Source organism: Crinia signifera, chromosome 2 (genome assembly GCF_055691185.1).
Source record: "Crinia signifera chromosome 2, ASM5569118v1, whole genome shotgun sequence".
NCBI classification, from domain to species: domain Eukaryota; kingdom Metazoa; phylum Chordata; class Amphibia; order Anura; family Myobatrachidae; genus Crinia; species Crinia signifera.
The window spans coordinates 26,661,748-26,680,165 of record NC_139218.1 but is presented as its reverse complement, the minus strand read 5'-3'; positions in this window follow the sequence as shown (position 1 = coordinate 26,680,165).

Here is an 18,418-nt window from a genome sequence, read left to right as displayed (position 1 = left end):
CTCTGCGTGCACTGCTAGTTCCACCTCTGTAATAGGAGCTGTATCACAGTGAAGTACCCAGATTCCATTCATAACACAGGGGACAACATTTTGGTGTCATCCACTGTAAGGGTGACACCCAGGTGTGATCTGCACCCCCTACACCCGCAGTGATTTCAGATTAACAATGCAAATAACTTGCAGCACCAACATTAATGTAACATGTAAGGATTTAGCCAATCAGAAGCAGCTGCCATTCAATATTCTTGGTTCGCTTTTTGCAACAGGGATGAAGCCTTTGCACAAGGAGTTATATGCCCGAACTGCATCTAAAGCTGGCCATACACCAGAAGGACCAGTTTGTGATCATGTCACGATTTCCCTTGAACTCTCCGGCAGTCCCGGACTCACGATTTGGTACAACCTATGAGACATAGGGACAAATGTAATAGGGTGGGAGAAAGTGAGGGATTTGGGGAGAATTTTCCCATTTTATTAAAGCAGCAGTCATTTACATTGCAAAAGCAGGTTGATTTTGCCATGTAATTGATTGCCGCTTTAAAAAATTGGGAAAACTCTCCCAAAATCTCTCAATTCAAATCAGCAGGCTGCTAAGTCCTGACTAGTGGATTTTGGCTTGCTATGGGGCCCACAAAGTACTAGTTACACCCTTGCCCTGTCCCCTCTTTGCGGATCCCCAAACTGCAGCGTTTTGTGGAATGGAGAGCAGGACGTAGCATCCCTTCCCTGGGATACAGTAAGGTGACGGTGGCATATACAGGGCCCGTTTATTACTTTAAAATTATTTTTGACCAGCAGGGTATTACTAAAACTATTGCTCATATGAACCAGACATGTATAGGGATCATCTTGGTGACAGGATTTCATTAAAATGTCCTGTGTTGGGTTTTGCGTTATACATGATATTACTTTTCTTTCTGATGTACGGTAATATTACTTTTTTGCATTATAATAAGGATTTCTCGTAAGGTTAGAAGTATAAACAGTGACTCTGAAATACCAGAGGCCTAGATAAATTCTTTCTTCCACTACTTATTTTTTTCCCTTTGCATTAGGATTTCATATCCTGATCCTTGACCCTTTTCTTTCAAATCCCAATTTAACATTATCGTCTTTCCAAGGAAAAGGGACATTTTAATCTCGGCAATATGCTAGAGAAATTTGATTGATTGTTCTATCTTTTATTAGATAAAAGGGGAGGAATTGTGGGAAATCAATATTCTTAGCATCCAATGTGTCATGTTTATCTGACATAATATATTTCTTTAAAATGCGAGATCTGGTTATATATCTAGACTTGTTTGAAAAAGGGGTAAAATCTGTACTTAAAAAGTAACAATTATTAAGTGCCACTGTGTTTCTGTTACTATTAGAAGAACAGGAGTAGCAACCCAGTACTAGTGCTGTGGCTGTTCATAAGAGTATTACAACATCTAAAGATTCATCATAGAATCCCAACAAAGTTTTTAAGAAAGGGCACCTTTAATCAAAATATTTCACTATGTTCAAGAAAAGAGGTAGATGTGTCACTTTTAAAACAGACAACATCAGTAACCCCCCCCCCCCCCAAAAAAAAAATAGAAAACAAACTGTCTGTGTGACTCTGACATTCCTGACATTGTACTTGTAGAGAAGCTGTATTCCAAATGAAAAGATGTACAGTACAAGTAAACTCAAATAGAAATGGAGGATGCTAGTGTGAAAGTGCAACAGGATGATGGAAATATTTGTGTGTAACCTGACACAAATGAGGATGTTGAAGATGATGTTATCCGTGTAAGTTATTCACCAGTGGCAGTATTTATTGATCATTTTGAAAAGAAAGTCATCCTCATGCCTAGGCACAAGACCAAAAAAGCCATCTCTTGAGTGTGAATTTATTTTTACCCATATCCTGAGGTTTGTGAAGGCACCTGCTCCAAAGATAGCAGAGGTAGGGACATTAACAATCTAGGTGCCTCCTCCCTGTTATTGTATATTATTTGTAGGGAATTCCTGAAATCTATTTTACACAATGATACAGTAGTATTAAGGCAGTCACCCAGGGCTTAATGTGGTCCTGAAGAGGTAGTGAAACTCATTTCCCCCTGCCACTGACCTCCCCTCTCCCCCCATTAAGTTTTTTTTGCACCCCCCACCCTGTGGTGGGATTCAAATAAATGAACAACAGGTTCTATTTCCTAATGCCCATTGCGCATAAAGACGCACGCTGTAATGCTAATTACCCATAAGGCCACACACCGTATACCCATTACACATTGTGCCACACACCGTGATGCCAGTTACACATTATGCCGCACACCATGATGCCCATTACATATTTGAAACATAAGTGCCACTTACCTACAGGCTCATTGCTAGGGGGGGTTTGCTTGATGCCAGGGGCTTCATGCTGGATGCCAGGGGCTTCATGCTGGATGCCAAGGGGGCTTCATGCTCGTTGCCAAGGGAAAATACATGCTGGTTGTCGAGGGGGAGTAAATTGCTCATTGTTAAGGGGGAATACATGCTGTTGCTAAGGGGGAGTAAATTGCTCGTTGTGAAGGGGGAGTGAAATGCTGCTGCATCTTACTGCTGCGGAAGCTCACAAGGAGCTGTGACAACCGGGCAGAGAGCTGCGTGCTGCCCGGCTGTATACTGAAAGCAGGTCCGCGGCTATTTTGAATTCTCCAACTGGACCACGAGCCAATAGGAGCTTGCGGCCCGGCAGTCAATAATGATCCACCACTGCTGCTCCTTATTAGCTGCCGGACCGCGAGCTTCTATTGGCTCGCGGTCCAGCAGTAGCATTCAAAAATAGCCGCGAATCTGCTTTGTGTATACAGCCAGGCAGGACGCAGCTCTCTGCCCGGCTGTCACAGCTGCTTAAAGAACCTTGCGAGCGTCCATGGCAGTTCTTAGCAAACGGTCCTGCAGAACCGATCGTATATTAGGTATTGGTTCTGCAGAACCGGTGAGAACCGGCTGAATCCAACCACTGCCCCCACCCCCTGTAAACTATAAAATGTGTTCCCTACCTCCCATACTTTATAAAGTGACAGTGGTCTCACAACACCCCAATTCAAATTGACACATTCCACCGCATGTAATGACTCATATTGTTTACATTCGAGATACTGCTGAAAGCACTGAAGAACAGAGAAAAGTAAATACCATGTTTAAGGGCAGCTGGATGGTTACAGAAATGTAGGTATATTATGATATCTGCTTCCTGAGCTTCAGAAACAGGGTAATCTGCCAATTGCTGGCTATTCTAAAGAAGGATTTGTGGAGAATGAGAGATAAAGGATTAATATGCAGGGATAAGTGATACAGAGGGATCTTATAATTGGTGGTTTTTAGAGTAGAGATTTGTTTCCAAAGGTAAAATTGAAAACTAGAAGGACTGGCAGATTATACTAATGTCCACTACATTTAAATAACCCCCTGCTTAAAGATTAATGGCCTAATTCTGACCTGGATATTGCAGCTTCCATGTGTTTATGTTTTGCTGAAACTACAGCTAAAAGTCCTTTCCTGGTGTACATCTGTATCCCTGTATGAGCAAAGACTGAGACACCCACTTTGAGGGTAATACTGCTTATACAGTAGATGCCACAGTCAGTTACACTGAGAAACTAAAAGGCACTCTGGGGTTAATTTACAAAAGTTTCTGAAAATAAAGATGTGATGTTGCCCAGAGCAAGTCTAAAGACTGTGAGTCTTGTTGAGGTAGACAAAGTAATAGAAGTTCACCTTAATAATTTTTGCTCAGTATTCACTTCTTAAAGAGGGGGCCACAATTAAGTTGGATACAAAAAGATCTTAAAGCAGTGATGTAGCATCATGAACAGAAATATTTAACCAGTCACTAGCTATAGAAGAAATTCCAGAGGGTTGGAAAAGAAGGAACGTTGTACACTGCACAAAAGTGGAAGCAAGGATGTTTCAAACAATTGATGGAAACACTCTTAAAAGAGAGGGTTGTAGATTTTCTCAAATCTAAAGACTGTGAGTCTTGTTGAGGTAGACAAAGTAATAGAAGCTCACCTTAATAATTTTTGCTCAGGATTCACTTCTTAAAGAGAGGGTCACAATTAAGTTGGATACAAAAAGATCTTAAAGCAGTGATGTAGCATCATGAACAGAAATATTTAACCAGTCACTAGCTATAAAAGAAATTCCAGAGGGCTGGAAAAGAAGGAACGTTGTACACTGCACAAAAGTGGAAGCAAGGATGTTTCAAACAATTGATGGAAACACTCTTAAAAGAGAGGGTTGTAGATTTTCTCAAATCCAGCAATTTACAGGATCCCAAACAACATGGATTTACTCAGGGGAGATCATGTCAAACAAATCTTATTGATTTTTTTTAAACTGGGTGACCATAGTAATGGATAAATAGCTTATCTGGACTTTAGAAGGCTTTTAACACTGTCACACATTGCATTCTCCTAAAAAAAACATTGAAAACATGGGAAGAGATACTAAGATGGTTGAATGCAAAAGATCTTGGTTGCAGGATAGAAACCAGAGAGTTGCATTAAATGGAGTGCATTCACAAAAGGGACATTTTATGAGTGGAGTACCCAGGAATCTGTACTTGGACCAGTGCTTTTTAATGTATTTATTGCTGACATTGCAAATGGTATTGAAGGAAAATTCTGCCTTTTTACAGATGACGCAGAGAAATGCAACAGGGTAGACACAGCAGGAGGACATAAACATATGACTAATGATCTAAGTCGATTATAAGAATGGTCAAGAGTATGGTAACTACAGTTTAATGCCAAAACATTCAAAATCGTGCATTTGGGTCTCAAAAATCGAAAGGCTTAATATAGTATAAATGGCACTATATTGGAAACTGCTGAGGAGGAGAGGGATCTAGGTGTCACTAATTCAGGGGACTTAAAGGCAGGTCGGCAATGTGACAAAGCAATGAGGAAGGCAAGTCAGATGCTTCGTTGCATAGGGAGAGGAACACACCTCCCGCGATTAGGCCATGCCCCCAAAATTTTACCTGGGCCCGGCATACCTCTCGGCGTCCCTGGTGGTAGAGGTTAGGAAAGTAGAGCAACTTAAACATGCTTGGGATAGACATAAAGATATAATTTAAAATAAATGAGGATCAAATAGGTATTGAGGTAACAATATGGTAAAAAAAGGGGAAGAATAGATGGGCCAAATGGTTCTTATCTGTCTGCAAATTCTGTTTCTATGATAATGCATTTATGAAATGTTACAAGCAAGACATGCAAGTATCTTGATACATACCACCAAAGATGATAGGAGACAACCCAAGGCAGGAAATGGAGACGCAAACACAGAGGCTGATTGGCTCACCGCCTGTCCAAGTGTAAGCAAACACTGCCACCTCTCCCAGATTTCCGGGATTCTCCCATTTTGGGTGGCAACCCTCCAGGAGGCTTTTCTAGTCTCTTGGATTCCAGGATTGTCCTGGAATCCGGGTGTCTAAAAACGCCTCCTGCCTGCCAGTCATTCGGGCTCTGCAAGCCCTCAATTCCATTCAGCGCAGTCCCACTGCCCTAGACGGTTCACATGATCATGTGTTTTTCAGATAGATTGGTTCGATTATTCATCCAAGACTGCGATCAAGTCTGCAAGCCTCTATGCGACCATACTATATAAGAAAGGCTAATGTTAATGTGATGGTGGTACCATGACGGTAAGGTGTTTTTACATTTGTATATAGGTTGAGTACCACTTTTTAATAGGTCACTCCCATTTTACCGGGAGGGCGCACGCCTTCAGAGCGCGCATTAGGTTGGGGGGGGGGGGCGAGGAATCGATGATGGGTGAGGTGGCAACCCTAACTGTACTTCCACCAATCACAGTTAAAGGATTATCTTCACTAATGCAAATAAAGCAAGTTTATTATTTGTATTCATTTACAAATATTTGATACTTTCCATTTACAAAAACGAAGTTTATGGCCCAGGATTGAATGTCGTCTTCCTCTTCCAATGTTACAGTAAACACCTGTTATTACCAGATAACAGATTGCAAAAGCTCTTCCCTACTTTTATCTAGCAGGGAACCAATTCTCCAACCACTTTGTGTTTGTTTGTCTCTGTTCTCTAGATCAGTCTTTCCCAACCACGGTCCTCAAGGCACACCAACAGTGCAGGTTTTAGTGATATCCAGGCTTCAGCACAGATGGTTTAATCAGAATCCCTCAGATACTAATTAAGTCACCTGTGCTCAAGCCTGGATATCTACAAAACCTGCACTGTTGGTGTGCCTTGAGGACCGTGGTTGGGAAAGCCTGCTCTAGATGTTTTCTTAGTTTCACCGAGGAGGTGGAAACATTTTGCGGCAATATAGATGCGCACGACATTCTATGGCTAATTATAATTCCTTGTGAGTCTGATGAAATAAAACAGAGGTTTTCACAGCAGATATCTGGCCATGGGTTTTAAAATTAAAGAGAATAATCTGGTTACCCAGCGACCGACCATCATTTTCTTACAAATACAAATTTTACAGTCGTTTTCCAATTCAGTGTCAGGATCTGGACCCCCTGTGATCAGCATGGATGAGGCAGTAGTAAGAATAGCGAAGCATTTATGTTGCTGAAGTAGACTGGGATAACTCTGGGAAAACAGGCTAGTAGTAGTTAGTTTATTAATAAGGCGCCACAAAGTGTCCGCAGCGCCGTACATAGCAAACAAAAAAAAACAAATTACAAGGTAACGTACAGGGTGTGTTGATAAAATACAGCATTAATAGGGGTATAGCTGTAGAACTAAAATCAGCATCAGTTCTGAAGTAGGTGTCAAAATTGTCGAGGAGACTGAAGATGAAGTAGAGGAAGGGAAGAAAAGGGCAGGAGCACTGGTGAGGTAAAGAGGTAGGGTGAGTACGTGAGGAAGGAGGGCCCTACTCATAAGAGTTAACAGACTAAAAGGTGGGTGGACGAACGAAAAACAATAGGAGTAGGAACGGAGGGGAACAAATGGAGGGGTAGGGTAGGCAGGATAGGAGGAGCGAAAGAGGTTAGGAGGAGGAGGGATAGGCTAGTCAGAAGAAGAGGGTTTTGAGGGAGAGCTTGAAGGAGGTAAGGGAATCAGAAAGCCTGATGGGTGGCGGGAGGTTGTTCCAGTGCAGGGGGGCAGAGCGAGAGAAGTTTTGGGCACGGGAGTGGGAGGAGGTGATTAGGTAAGAGGTCAGGCGACGATCGGCGGCGGAGCGAAGAGGACGGGCGGGAGTGTGGATAGAGATCAGTGAAGAGAGGTAAGGAGCGGTGGAGGAGGAGAGAGCCTTGTGAGTGGTGGTGAAGAGTTTAAAGAGAATTCTGAAAGGAATGGGGAGCCAGTGAAGAGATAGACAGAGGGGGGAGGCTATAAGGATAATCTGGATATCAGATTGTGACTAACTACACAGGCTACTAGGCTGGGATTGGCTGCACAGGATCCTGGACTCGGACTGGCTGCACAGTAGGGATGGCCATCGACCATCGATGATTCAAAATCATTGATTGTTTATGGCAGATGTCAAATAACTTTGCCATCGATGGGAGAGAACCAGATGGTTCCCCTCCATAGATAGCACAGCAAAACCAATGTTTTTTTTTTTTTTTCAAGGAGCCGGTACACTGAGCATTGCACCCCCCCCCCCCCCCCACAACCATGAAGCCCCACCCCCCACTTTCTATTTGGTCCACATTCCAGTCAGTCAAAGAAAATGGATGACCATCCATAGGTAAAACTATCGATGGTCATCCATCACATAGTTTGTTACTATCGATGGCTGGTTGCTGTATCGCCATCGATGTCCCTTCCTCAAAACTTTATCAGTTACTTCAAAAGTTATTATGACACCATTGCAGTTACTGTAAGCCCAAGCTTCAAACCACATCTACACAATAAGGATACTCCGGCGCCTTATAACAAATCTAATGGAAAACCCAAAATATTGAGCAGCAAAACTTTGTCATTGATTTCATCTTGCATTTCTTATTTTCCCTGCTGCAGAACTATTCCTACAATAAAGTAATACCAGCTCTGATAATTGCCATAGTTATAGTACACAGCGGAGAAGTAATCATGTCAGATATAAGGAGAGAAAACAGGACACAGCAGCGAGATATTACCGCCACGCGTCGGAGATCAATAGCCGATGGCGGTGTATCAGACCCCGGGGGGGAAAGCACAATTACTCTGCCTGCTCTGCAGCCATCAAGAAATGAACGTAGCACTTTATAACTAATTAGAATTCAGTGGTTGTCGGGCAATTAAATTGTGGAGGTTTTATAATAGTAATTTCTTTGGCTGCAGGTTTAATATCTATTATAAAATGGATATTAACTCCAAGCCTAGGAAGTGTAATTCAGGTTCCTAATGGTGACCATTATAATATTAAGTGGAATGTGTTTACATGGGCTGACTACTAATATAGGTCTTAAGATCCATACACACTGGGCGTTTTTGCCCGGCGTGTATGGATAACGATGATGGGCAAAGTCGATGGGATGAAATAACACACTTAGCGTTTTTCGCCCGCTTTGTCGATTTTCCCAGGGGGGTGGATGACTTTCTCTAGCAGGATGCTCAGTGAAGTCGTCCACTCTGCCGCTCATCTGGTGGTAATACCGGATGAGCGGCGGTGGTCGGCGATGATGCGGGAGCGTGCATCAGCGATCACTGCTCAGCGCTGTCCCATACACACTGGGCGGCTTTCGAGCTGAAAGCCGCTCAGACAAGTAAACTGAGTCGCTTTCAGCTCAAAGTCACCCAGTGTGTATGGGCATTTACTGTATATACCTTCCCCTTTCATTTCTAACTATCTATATTGTGACAAGGATCACATACATGGGGATTCAGGTGAAGACTTTGATCTTTATTTTATAAAGCAGGTCACAGCATACCAGATTAATTCCATAGGCAAGCGTAGTTACAGGCAGCAGCATACTGGTAGTCACAGCATAAACAGACTCTTGCAAATGCTCCAGTGGTCCCTTAGATGAACCACACCTCAGCCTATTGCTTGGGCAGCTAATCCACCATTTATTTATTTATTTACAGTTTCTTATATAGCGCAGCAGATTCCGTTGAGCTTTACAATTGTAAACAGTGATACAACAAACTGGGTAACAACAGACAGACTTGGAGGTAGGAGGGCCCTGCTGCAAGCTTACAATCTATAGGGATATAGGAGGGAAACACAAGGACAGGCACCAGTAATAGCATAGCAGTCCCACCAAGTTGCAAGTCCAGAAGAAAAGCTATAAAATAGTGCCTCAGAGGGTTATGCATGTGGTATATAAATATTATAGGCTTGCCTGAAGAGGTGAGTTTTCAGGGAACGCTTGAAAGTTTGGAGGCTAGCGGAGAGTCTTATTGTGCGTGGAAGGGCATTCCATAGGATGGGAGCAGCCCGATGAAAGTCCTGTAATAGTGAATGGGAGCTAGTGATCTGTGCAGAAGAGAGACGCAGATCTTGTGCAGAGCCGAGTGGTCGAGATGGGAGATATTTTGTTATAAGTGCAGAGATATATGCTGGTGCAGTATGGTTAATAGCTTTATATGCAAGTAGAAGTGTTTTACATTGAATACGGTAAGATACAGGCAACCAATGGAGGGGCTGGCAGAGCGGATCAGCAGACGATGAGCGTCTTACAAGGAAGATCAGCCTAGCAGCAGCATTTTAAATGGATTGCAGTGGTGAGAGTCTGTTCTTGGGAAGACCAGTTAGGAGACTATTGCAGTAATCAATGCGGGATATAATGAGTGCATGGATAAGAGATTTGGTAGTGTCTTGTGTTAGATACGGTCATATTTTGGATATGTTTTTTAGATGCATGTAACATGATTTGGAGACAGATTGAATATGGGGAAAAAAGGACCGTTCAGCGTCGAGGATGATCCCTAGGCAACAAGCTTGTGCGGTAGGGTACACCTGGCTATATATATATATATAAAAAACCCTATTTAGTAAGCCCCCTCAGTGGTGGAAATTCCTGCTTAAACTCAGGTGGTAAGGTCAGTCCTCCCAAACCTACAGATGATAAAATTAAAGTTTCAAGTAGTTTTACAGTTTTCTGTATCCGCCCTTTATATATTCATATTCAGGTTACAACAAAACCTTCACTTTCTTTCAATGCCGCCACCAATAACTCCAAACCAGTCTGTCCCCAACTGGTGGGGAAATTTAGTAAGATGGGAGTTGTACTTCACATAGTATGTTGCTATGGTCAACCAATCAGAATCTACTGTACTGGTTATTTATTCTAGAAGATAAGAGATGTAAGCTGATTGGTTGCCATTTGAAGTAGAACTCCCATCTTATTAAATTCTCATGTCCTGTGCATGATCCTAGTATGCCTCTTGCCTGCTCTTTAGAAAACTTCGGGTGAATTTACTAAAGCTTCTAAAAATGACAAGACGTGATGTTGCCGTAGCTAAGGTGACCAACTGTCCTCCTTTAGGGAGGACAGTCCTTCTTTTGTAAAGTGTCCTCCTTTTCGATACTGCCCTTAATAACATTGCTGCTGCGGCAGTGGCTTCCCCGATCAGACCTTTCTGATCCCGCAGTGCTGTTCCTCTCTCTCGAGCTTAAACAGTAGCTTATGCACATGCACAGAAGCACTGTACATGGCCATAATATAATATCCACGTGGGGGCTTCTGTGCACACCCACCCGCTCGCAGCAGTCCAGACTCCAGCTAGCAGCACACCCAGCTCAGTCTCGGAAGAGGTAAGAGACAGCTCAGGGTGCAGTGATTATATTGGAGATGGGGGCAGCAGAGAATGGGGAAGGCTGCTTCAGCATACCTCCCAACTGTACTACTTTCCGCGGGACTGTCACATTTATTGGGAATGTTCTCATGTCCCGCTCGGGGCCGTCAGTGTCCTGGGGGGGGGGGGGGGGGGCGATGGACAGTTTGGAGTCCCCCCTGTCACTCGTGAGTAGACGCTGTGCATATGCGCAGAAGCGTCTATTCCTGCAGCCAGAGGGGGTGGCATGGCCAGCAGCCCACAGAGCTGATGGCCATGCCCCCACAACAGCAAAAATGGGCCATGGCCTCGCAGGGCGTTGAGACAATAGACCACGCACCCTTGTAGCTATGCCACGCTTCAAAATTCTGGGCAGTCTCCCTCTTCGGCTTTGGCTAATGTTGGGAGGGATCGCTTCGGTTCCAGCGGGTCCCCAGACTGTCACATACAAAGGTCAGAGAGTTTTTTCTTCAATTTATTTGTGTCCTCCATTTTATTGTAAAAAAGTTGGTCATCTTAGCAACCAATCAGAATCTGTCTATCATTTTCTACAAATCAATAAAGAAATTAATCTGATTGGCTGTTATGGGACACATGATCTCTTTAGTAAATTTTCCCTTTATAGTACTATTATGTCCTCTGCACAATGCGATGTAAAATATCCGCTCACTTACCTGCTGTTTCCCTGCAGGTGACTTGTGAGGCTTTGCTGCGGCTCTGTCTAAATCACCCGTAGCGGAATGTAAAAAATCTATAGAATTTATTTTCAAGCATATATTACAATAATTATATAATACTCAAATTGCAGAGCAAGTGTGCCAGCGTTCTGCAACTCATAGAGGTGTCCGCCTATTCTGGCGATAGTAGCAGCCTGGATGCATTGTGCTTTATATAGAGATACATTATTTTGCATTTGTTTTTGTGTAAATGTCTAAGAATACGTAATTGATTATAATTAAAGGGCTGATTTATCACCATCTGATTCCTGAGATGCCGATGTGCTGTGCGGGGACTGGCTCCTGAAGCGCCGCCAGTCAGGGGTTCCTGCTGCTGTGCCTAGGGCTGCCAAGAGAAATCCTGGGCCCTGGTACAACAACTTCCCTGGGCCCACCTTAAGTCACACTCCAAAAAGGGGTGTGACTTAGGTACAAGGGGTGTGAGCTAATTATAAGGAGTGCGGTCTAGCAGGAAAATAATTACCTTACACCCAACTTTTGCAACCTGCATGACCGGGCATTGGTTACCACAGGAATGGTCGTTGTCCTCCCTTGCTAAAATTGGCCGGCTGAAGGCCACACAGTGACGTACAAACATGAAAGCCCACACAGTGACCCAGTAGGCCACACAGATCACTCTCCCCCCTTCCAAGCCCAAACAGTGACAGGCTAATCTCTTATATATTTAGCCAGATCCGTCACTCAAAAGCAGTGTAGGGAACGGTGGGCGGGGTTCCACGGGTGATTGACAGGCCCGTCCACCGTTATCCACACTGCAGAACCTGGACACTTCCTTCTACACAGGCTACGTCCTACACAGCAAGCTCCCGCCCCCTCCTCCCCATGTCCACCCAAGCACACCCCAAACACCGCCCCACGGCTGCACAGCACTCTGTACAGGCACTTTAGCCCCACCCACCCTCCTTGCCCCTTACTGCCCACACGTGCAAGGTACGACCCCCCACCCCCGCTCGGATCATCAACATTACCCTGGTCCCTGACCACCGGAATCCCGTGCCTGATGCCCCCAGCTGCACACATCGCACCGCCGCCGCCTGTGTAGTGGGAGCGGCACAGGACATCGCCGCAAAACACCCCCCCTGCCAGCATCCATGCCCGCACTCCTGGGCTTTGCCGGCAGCATAACCCCCCCCCCCATCTCCCTCCAGCATCTCCCCTCTCCAGTTCCCGGGAGCATCCATCTCCACACCCCCCGCACAGCTCAGTGTGCAGGGGGTTAATGCAGCCGGTCTTGCAGCGAGCTCTTCTGCTCCACCCCCCTCCCCGGGGCCCACAGGTTACTTATGTACCGCTGCCGCTACCTCCTGCCATGGAGTTCCAAAAAGCTACACTTCAGCTGCCTCACTGCAGCCATCGGCAATCCTCCAGGGCTGCAGTGCACGGAAGTCCTGCCTGGTGGCTCGGCTCCCTCCACCCTTCTCAAGCGCGCAGGCAAGGTTGCGCCTTCAGCTGATCCGGGGCTGGCACACATCCAAGACCCAACGCGCACTTCAGTCATCTCCCCCTGGGCCCCGCAAAATGTAAGTCGGAACAGGGGTGGGGGGGGCCGCAATAACGCACAGTACTTACGCTGCCTGCTACAGGGGGCCAGGAAATACATGCTGTGCCCACACAGCACTGCTGCCCCCTGTCCAGCTGGACTGCGTCTAGGGATAGCAGCTATACAAGCCCCAGGTACGTGCTACCCTGGGGACCCCCTTGCTGCTCTGACCCAAGACTGCACTTTACACAATCCCCTACTGCATAGCAATTTCCCAGCATAGACACTTTCTGCCTGTAAACTGCTGTATGTTCACATGCCCATCCCCCACCAGCAGTACACACACACACCTATCTCTACCACACCAGCACCACAAAAAAACCCAGCACCCACAACATCAACGCAACTGTCCCTCATTCCCACCGCACATGAACACCCCACACGGACCACACCAGAAACCTGTACCTACACCACCCACAGTATCCCAAAACCTGCCACTAACCCACCCACACCAACTCTATGGGCCTTATTTTGGTTCATTCTTTCTGACAAAATCCTTCTTAGATGGGCAAAACCATGTGCACTGCAGGTGGGGCAGATGTAACATGTGCAGAGAGAATTAGATTTGGGTGGGGTTTTACTTCAAGGTGAGATCTATATTGCAGTGTAAAAATAAAGCAGTCAGTATTTTCCCTGCACAGAAACAAAATTACTCACCCAAATCTAATTCTCTCTGCACATGTTACATCTGCCCCCCCTGCAGTGCACATGGTTTTGTCCATCTAAGAAGGATTTTGTCAGAAAGAATGAACCAAAATAAGGCCCTATGTTCCCTACCCCACCCACCCCATCACCACATTTACAACACCTCCACACAGCCCACGCCCCACCAGACTTATCCCTTTCTACATCACACCCACAGCCCATCCATCACCCACGCACACCCGCAACACTCACTCCAACACTGCCCTCACACCCAGACACAACCATCCCCCAGCAAAATTCAGCATTACTGCACCTGCCCCTCTATCACCTACAGCACCTATCCAAAACAACAACACCCCCACGGCCCACCCTCACATCTGCATCTCAACCACCACCAGTATCCAAACAACCCACCCACACAACCCCCAAACACCTTCACCCAACCATCCATCCTTTGCAGCTGTCCCTCACCCACCCAATACACCCTCACTTTCAACACGCCTGCAGCCACACCACAACCATCCACAGCTTACCACCATCCACCTCCAAACTAACATATAGCTACACATCACACACTACCCACAAGGGGCTAAAACCCACCTATAACTCCACCAGACACAGTATTCGCCAACCTGCAACTTCCCCACCCACAACACCACCAATCACACTACCCCACCCTCACCACACGCAACACCATCACCATCTCACACCCCTAACACACCCACACTGCCCATCCACCACCCATGCACCATGAACTCACCCATTTCCACAGCACACCCACAACCCGTCCGTCACCCAGGTACACCCCACACACAACCATCCACCACTCAACTGCTGCACCACTGCACCCACCCCTCCATCACCAAAAGCACCTAACATACACAACACACATGGCCTGCACCTGCAACTCAACCACCACCACTATCCCTGACACACACACACACCCCAAACACATTCACCCAACCATACAGCCCTTGCACCTAACCCTCACCCACCAAACGCAACCTCACATTCAACACCTATGCACCCCCACAGCACACCCCCGTCCACCGCCTTACTAACATATTATCTTCATAGCCAACCTTATAGCAACATTTAGCCTGTGTACTGCTAGATGCACACCTGGCCCTCCCCAACCCACGGCACACCGGCTTCTCTACCATCCACAGCACGCTTACACACTGTCCCTCACCCACGCCAACCCCGAGCCCACCATTCTAATTCCTGCTACACCGCCACCCTCCCCCACGCAAGTGCTGCACCCATACATCTACTCCACCGGCACCACCCCCGCAACTGCAACTCTACTACCCACACCACACCTGCCCCTCACACACCACCACCAGACACTCGCATCCACCTGTGGCAAACCCCCCCCCCCTCCTGCCACTAACCCCCACCTGTGGTACTAATGCACCCACCCATGGCACCCCCCAACCCAGACCTTCTCAACCTGTAGGAACCACGGCACCAGCCAAGACAACACAACACCCACCCCACCCATCCCCCACCTGCTATAGCCACGCATCCATTCCTCCCCCATCCACACCACCCCCGCTCACACACCCACAGCAACCCCAAGACTACCCCTCACTTAATCGGTGCACCCCTGCCCCTAACCAACCCACATAGACCACCCCCGTACCTGCAACTCCACCATCCACAGTATCCCCGCACCCACAACACTCCCAAGCACGCTTGCACCCGACCCTCACACACCCACCCACTGGCAACACCACAGCACCTACCCCTCCACCACATATAGCACACCGCATCTATCTGCAGAAACACGCTACCCGCCCCTCTCCATCCTACAGTACACCCACACCCACCCCTACATAAAGGCGTTCACATGTTAAGGGGGCGGAGCCCCTTACGACGGTGTGAAGAGCGCCCGTAGGGCGCGATGAATCACCTAGTTAAATCAATATACACTGTTTATCTGTAATGCCTACTACACATTATGCCACACACTGTAATGCCCATTACACATTATGCCCCACCCCATGATTCCCATTATACATTATGCATCACACTGTAATGACCATTACACATTATGGCCCACACCGTAATGCCCATTACACATTCTGCTGCACACTGTGATGCCCATTACACATTATGACCCACACCATAATGCCCACTTCAGATTATACAGCATGCCCATTACACATTATGACACTTGCTATAAGTGCAACTTACCAGCACCCTAGTTGCCAGGGGTTTCATGCTTGTTGCCACCGTAGATTTCATGCTCGTTGCCATGAGGGATTTCATGCTCGTTGCCCGGGGGGATAAAATGCTCATCGTCATGGGGGGTTTCACTCTTGTTGCCATTGGAGGATTGCATGCTCATTGCCCAGGAGAGGGATAACATGCTCATTACCATGGTGGCTTCATGGTCATTGCCCAGGAGGAAATACATGCTTGTTGCCCGGGGGGGTTACATGCTCATTGCCAAGGGGATTAAAGGCACACTGCGCACCTGCCACATAACCAAAAAAAAAACCCAGTAGCTGGGGATCGCAGGAGCTGGCAGAGGAGAGCTCCTGGCAGCAGGGGTTGGCCAGCATATGTGGGGATGGCCATGCGATTTATCACATGCAAAACTAATCGCATGTGATCCCTCCCGGTGAGCTGCCAGGACAAGGTCAAATCGGACTAATGTATGGGGGCCTTAAATCTTGGACTGGATCTTCCACATTCATCTCATACCACAGTACCCATAACGCCTTCATCTTCAGTGAATCGATGATATATGGCGCTATGTCCCATTTTCCTATCCAGATGTCACATATAGCAGCAGTTCATAAAGTTACTTAGGTTAGGCGGGTAATTAATGTTTAGTTTGCTTTTTTATTAAATCATAGTCTTCAAATGGTTTATTTATCTCCTAAAGAGAAGAGACGTCCAGATAATTGGGGAGCTAATCAAAATGCAGCATGTGTTAAGCAATTAAAGATAGTCTTTTAATACATTAAACAGTATCTTGGCATCATTTGTAATATCTACCCTCGGATGGCAAAGTGTAGTAAAATATGTTTCAGCGTGTGCTCTTTATTTGATGTCTTAGTTCATGCATTCGCATCTATAGTTCAAACGCTGATCTCCAGCAAAATCAGAAACCACTCAGTGGCACAGTCGGAGGTTCGCAAGCCATTAAGAACTGTGAACTTGCAGACACAGCCATTGTCATTAGATCATGAGTGCAAGGATTACACACGATCTGATCCTTGTTTTGCAAAGGGAAATGAATAAGGAACAGAAAGGCTCGGTCATATCCGCAATATTCAGTTTTTGGTCAAATCAAGTGCAGAAACACAAAATAGGACACAATTTCAACAACTAGTTAAAGGTAAGTTTGTTAAGCATATTTCAGTCATATCTCATACCTCCCAACTGTCCCCATTACAGCAGGACAGTCCAGCTATTTGGAGACTGTCCCACTGTGCCTCCCGCGGGTGGCAGTGTCCCTTGGATGGTTGGGGACATTTGGAAATGCCGGAGATCGCTGAAAATATGCTGGGCGAAAGTCCATGGCATCTCTTCAGTGAAGGGAGAGAGGGAGTCCACGGAGGGAGCCGGGGGCTGCGCAGTTGCTAGAAGCGCAGCAAGCCCGCAAAGGGGGGGGGGGGGGGGGCGATCAACGTCCCCCCCCTTGTCGGGATTTCGGCGGTCGGGATTGCAGCATCGGGATTTTGAACGCCGGGATTCCAACCGCCGGGACCTAATGTATGTCAAACTAACTTGTGTCCCTTGTGTGACAGTCTTGCTCCGAAGCATCAGTCTTAACAATTGTCTAGTTTTAGGTTCCTTTCACTAAGTGCATGATTCCGAATCAGATTGTAGGAGAGGAGGTGGCAGTGATAGTGCGGTGGGTGTACCGGTTTACAGGGTATATTCAGATATATGACTGGCATTGACCTTTTCAGCCTGTTAGTGGGAACCTACATTAGACACTGGATACAGATGAGAGCTATCGTGTCAACTTGGCGTTAGAACGCAAAGGGCATACTCCAGGAATACAGCCTCCGTTACAATGTTGTAAAGTTTTCCCTAATGTGCTGCTTGTTTCACAATGATTCGTGTTTCATACACGTCTGGCAGTAGGGAAACACCAGAGCTGCCTTTATTTCAATCAGCAAATGTCTTACTCCAACATGTACAGTAATAGATCCGCATGGTTGCGTACAAAGACGCACACATCCAGAGCTGGATTAAGGGGGGAGGCACCACTGATCTGATGCAGTTCACCGTTCCCTTCATGTTGAGTCTTCCGGAGTACCAAAGCAGCCCCTCCCCTCCACCACCGCAATTTACAGACCATTGCCCCCTCCTCCCTCACTAGTTACAATATGTCAAAAATACTTCACAATGACAAGAAAAAAAATACCTGCCTTCGTCCAATCATGCTGAGCCACTCCCCCTGCAAGTGTCACCGCTGCATGTGAAGCATACCGAGAAGGGGGTGGGGCACTGTGGCTGCAACAGTTCGGAAGGCAATTTTATTGGAGGGGGTTCCACAATGTGCTTGCCGAGCACCCCCACAAGCCGGCTTCCAAGGTTGTAACTACCATAGGTGCAAGGGGTGCAGCTGTTATGGGACCCAGAGCTGAAGGGGGCCCGTCTTTACATTCAAAGTTATATGTGGTATATACATTTATTACCATCAGTTGGTAAATTACCCTTACTAACTTTTGCTATGGGGCCTAGGAATGGATTCAGTATGAAATCCCGGTGGTCGGGATCCCGGCGTTCAAAATCCCGACGCCGGAAACCCG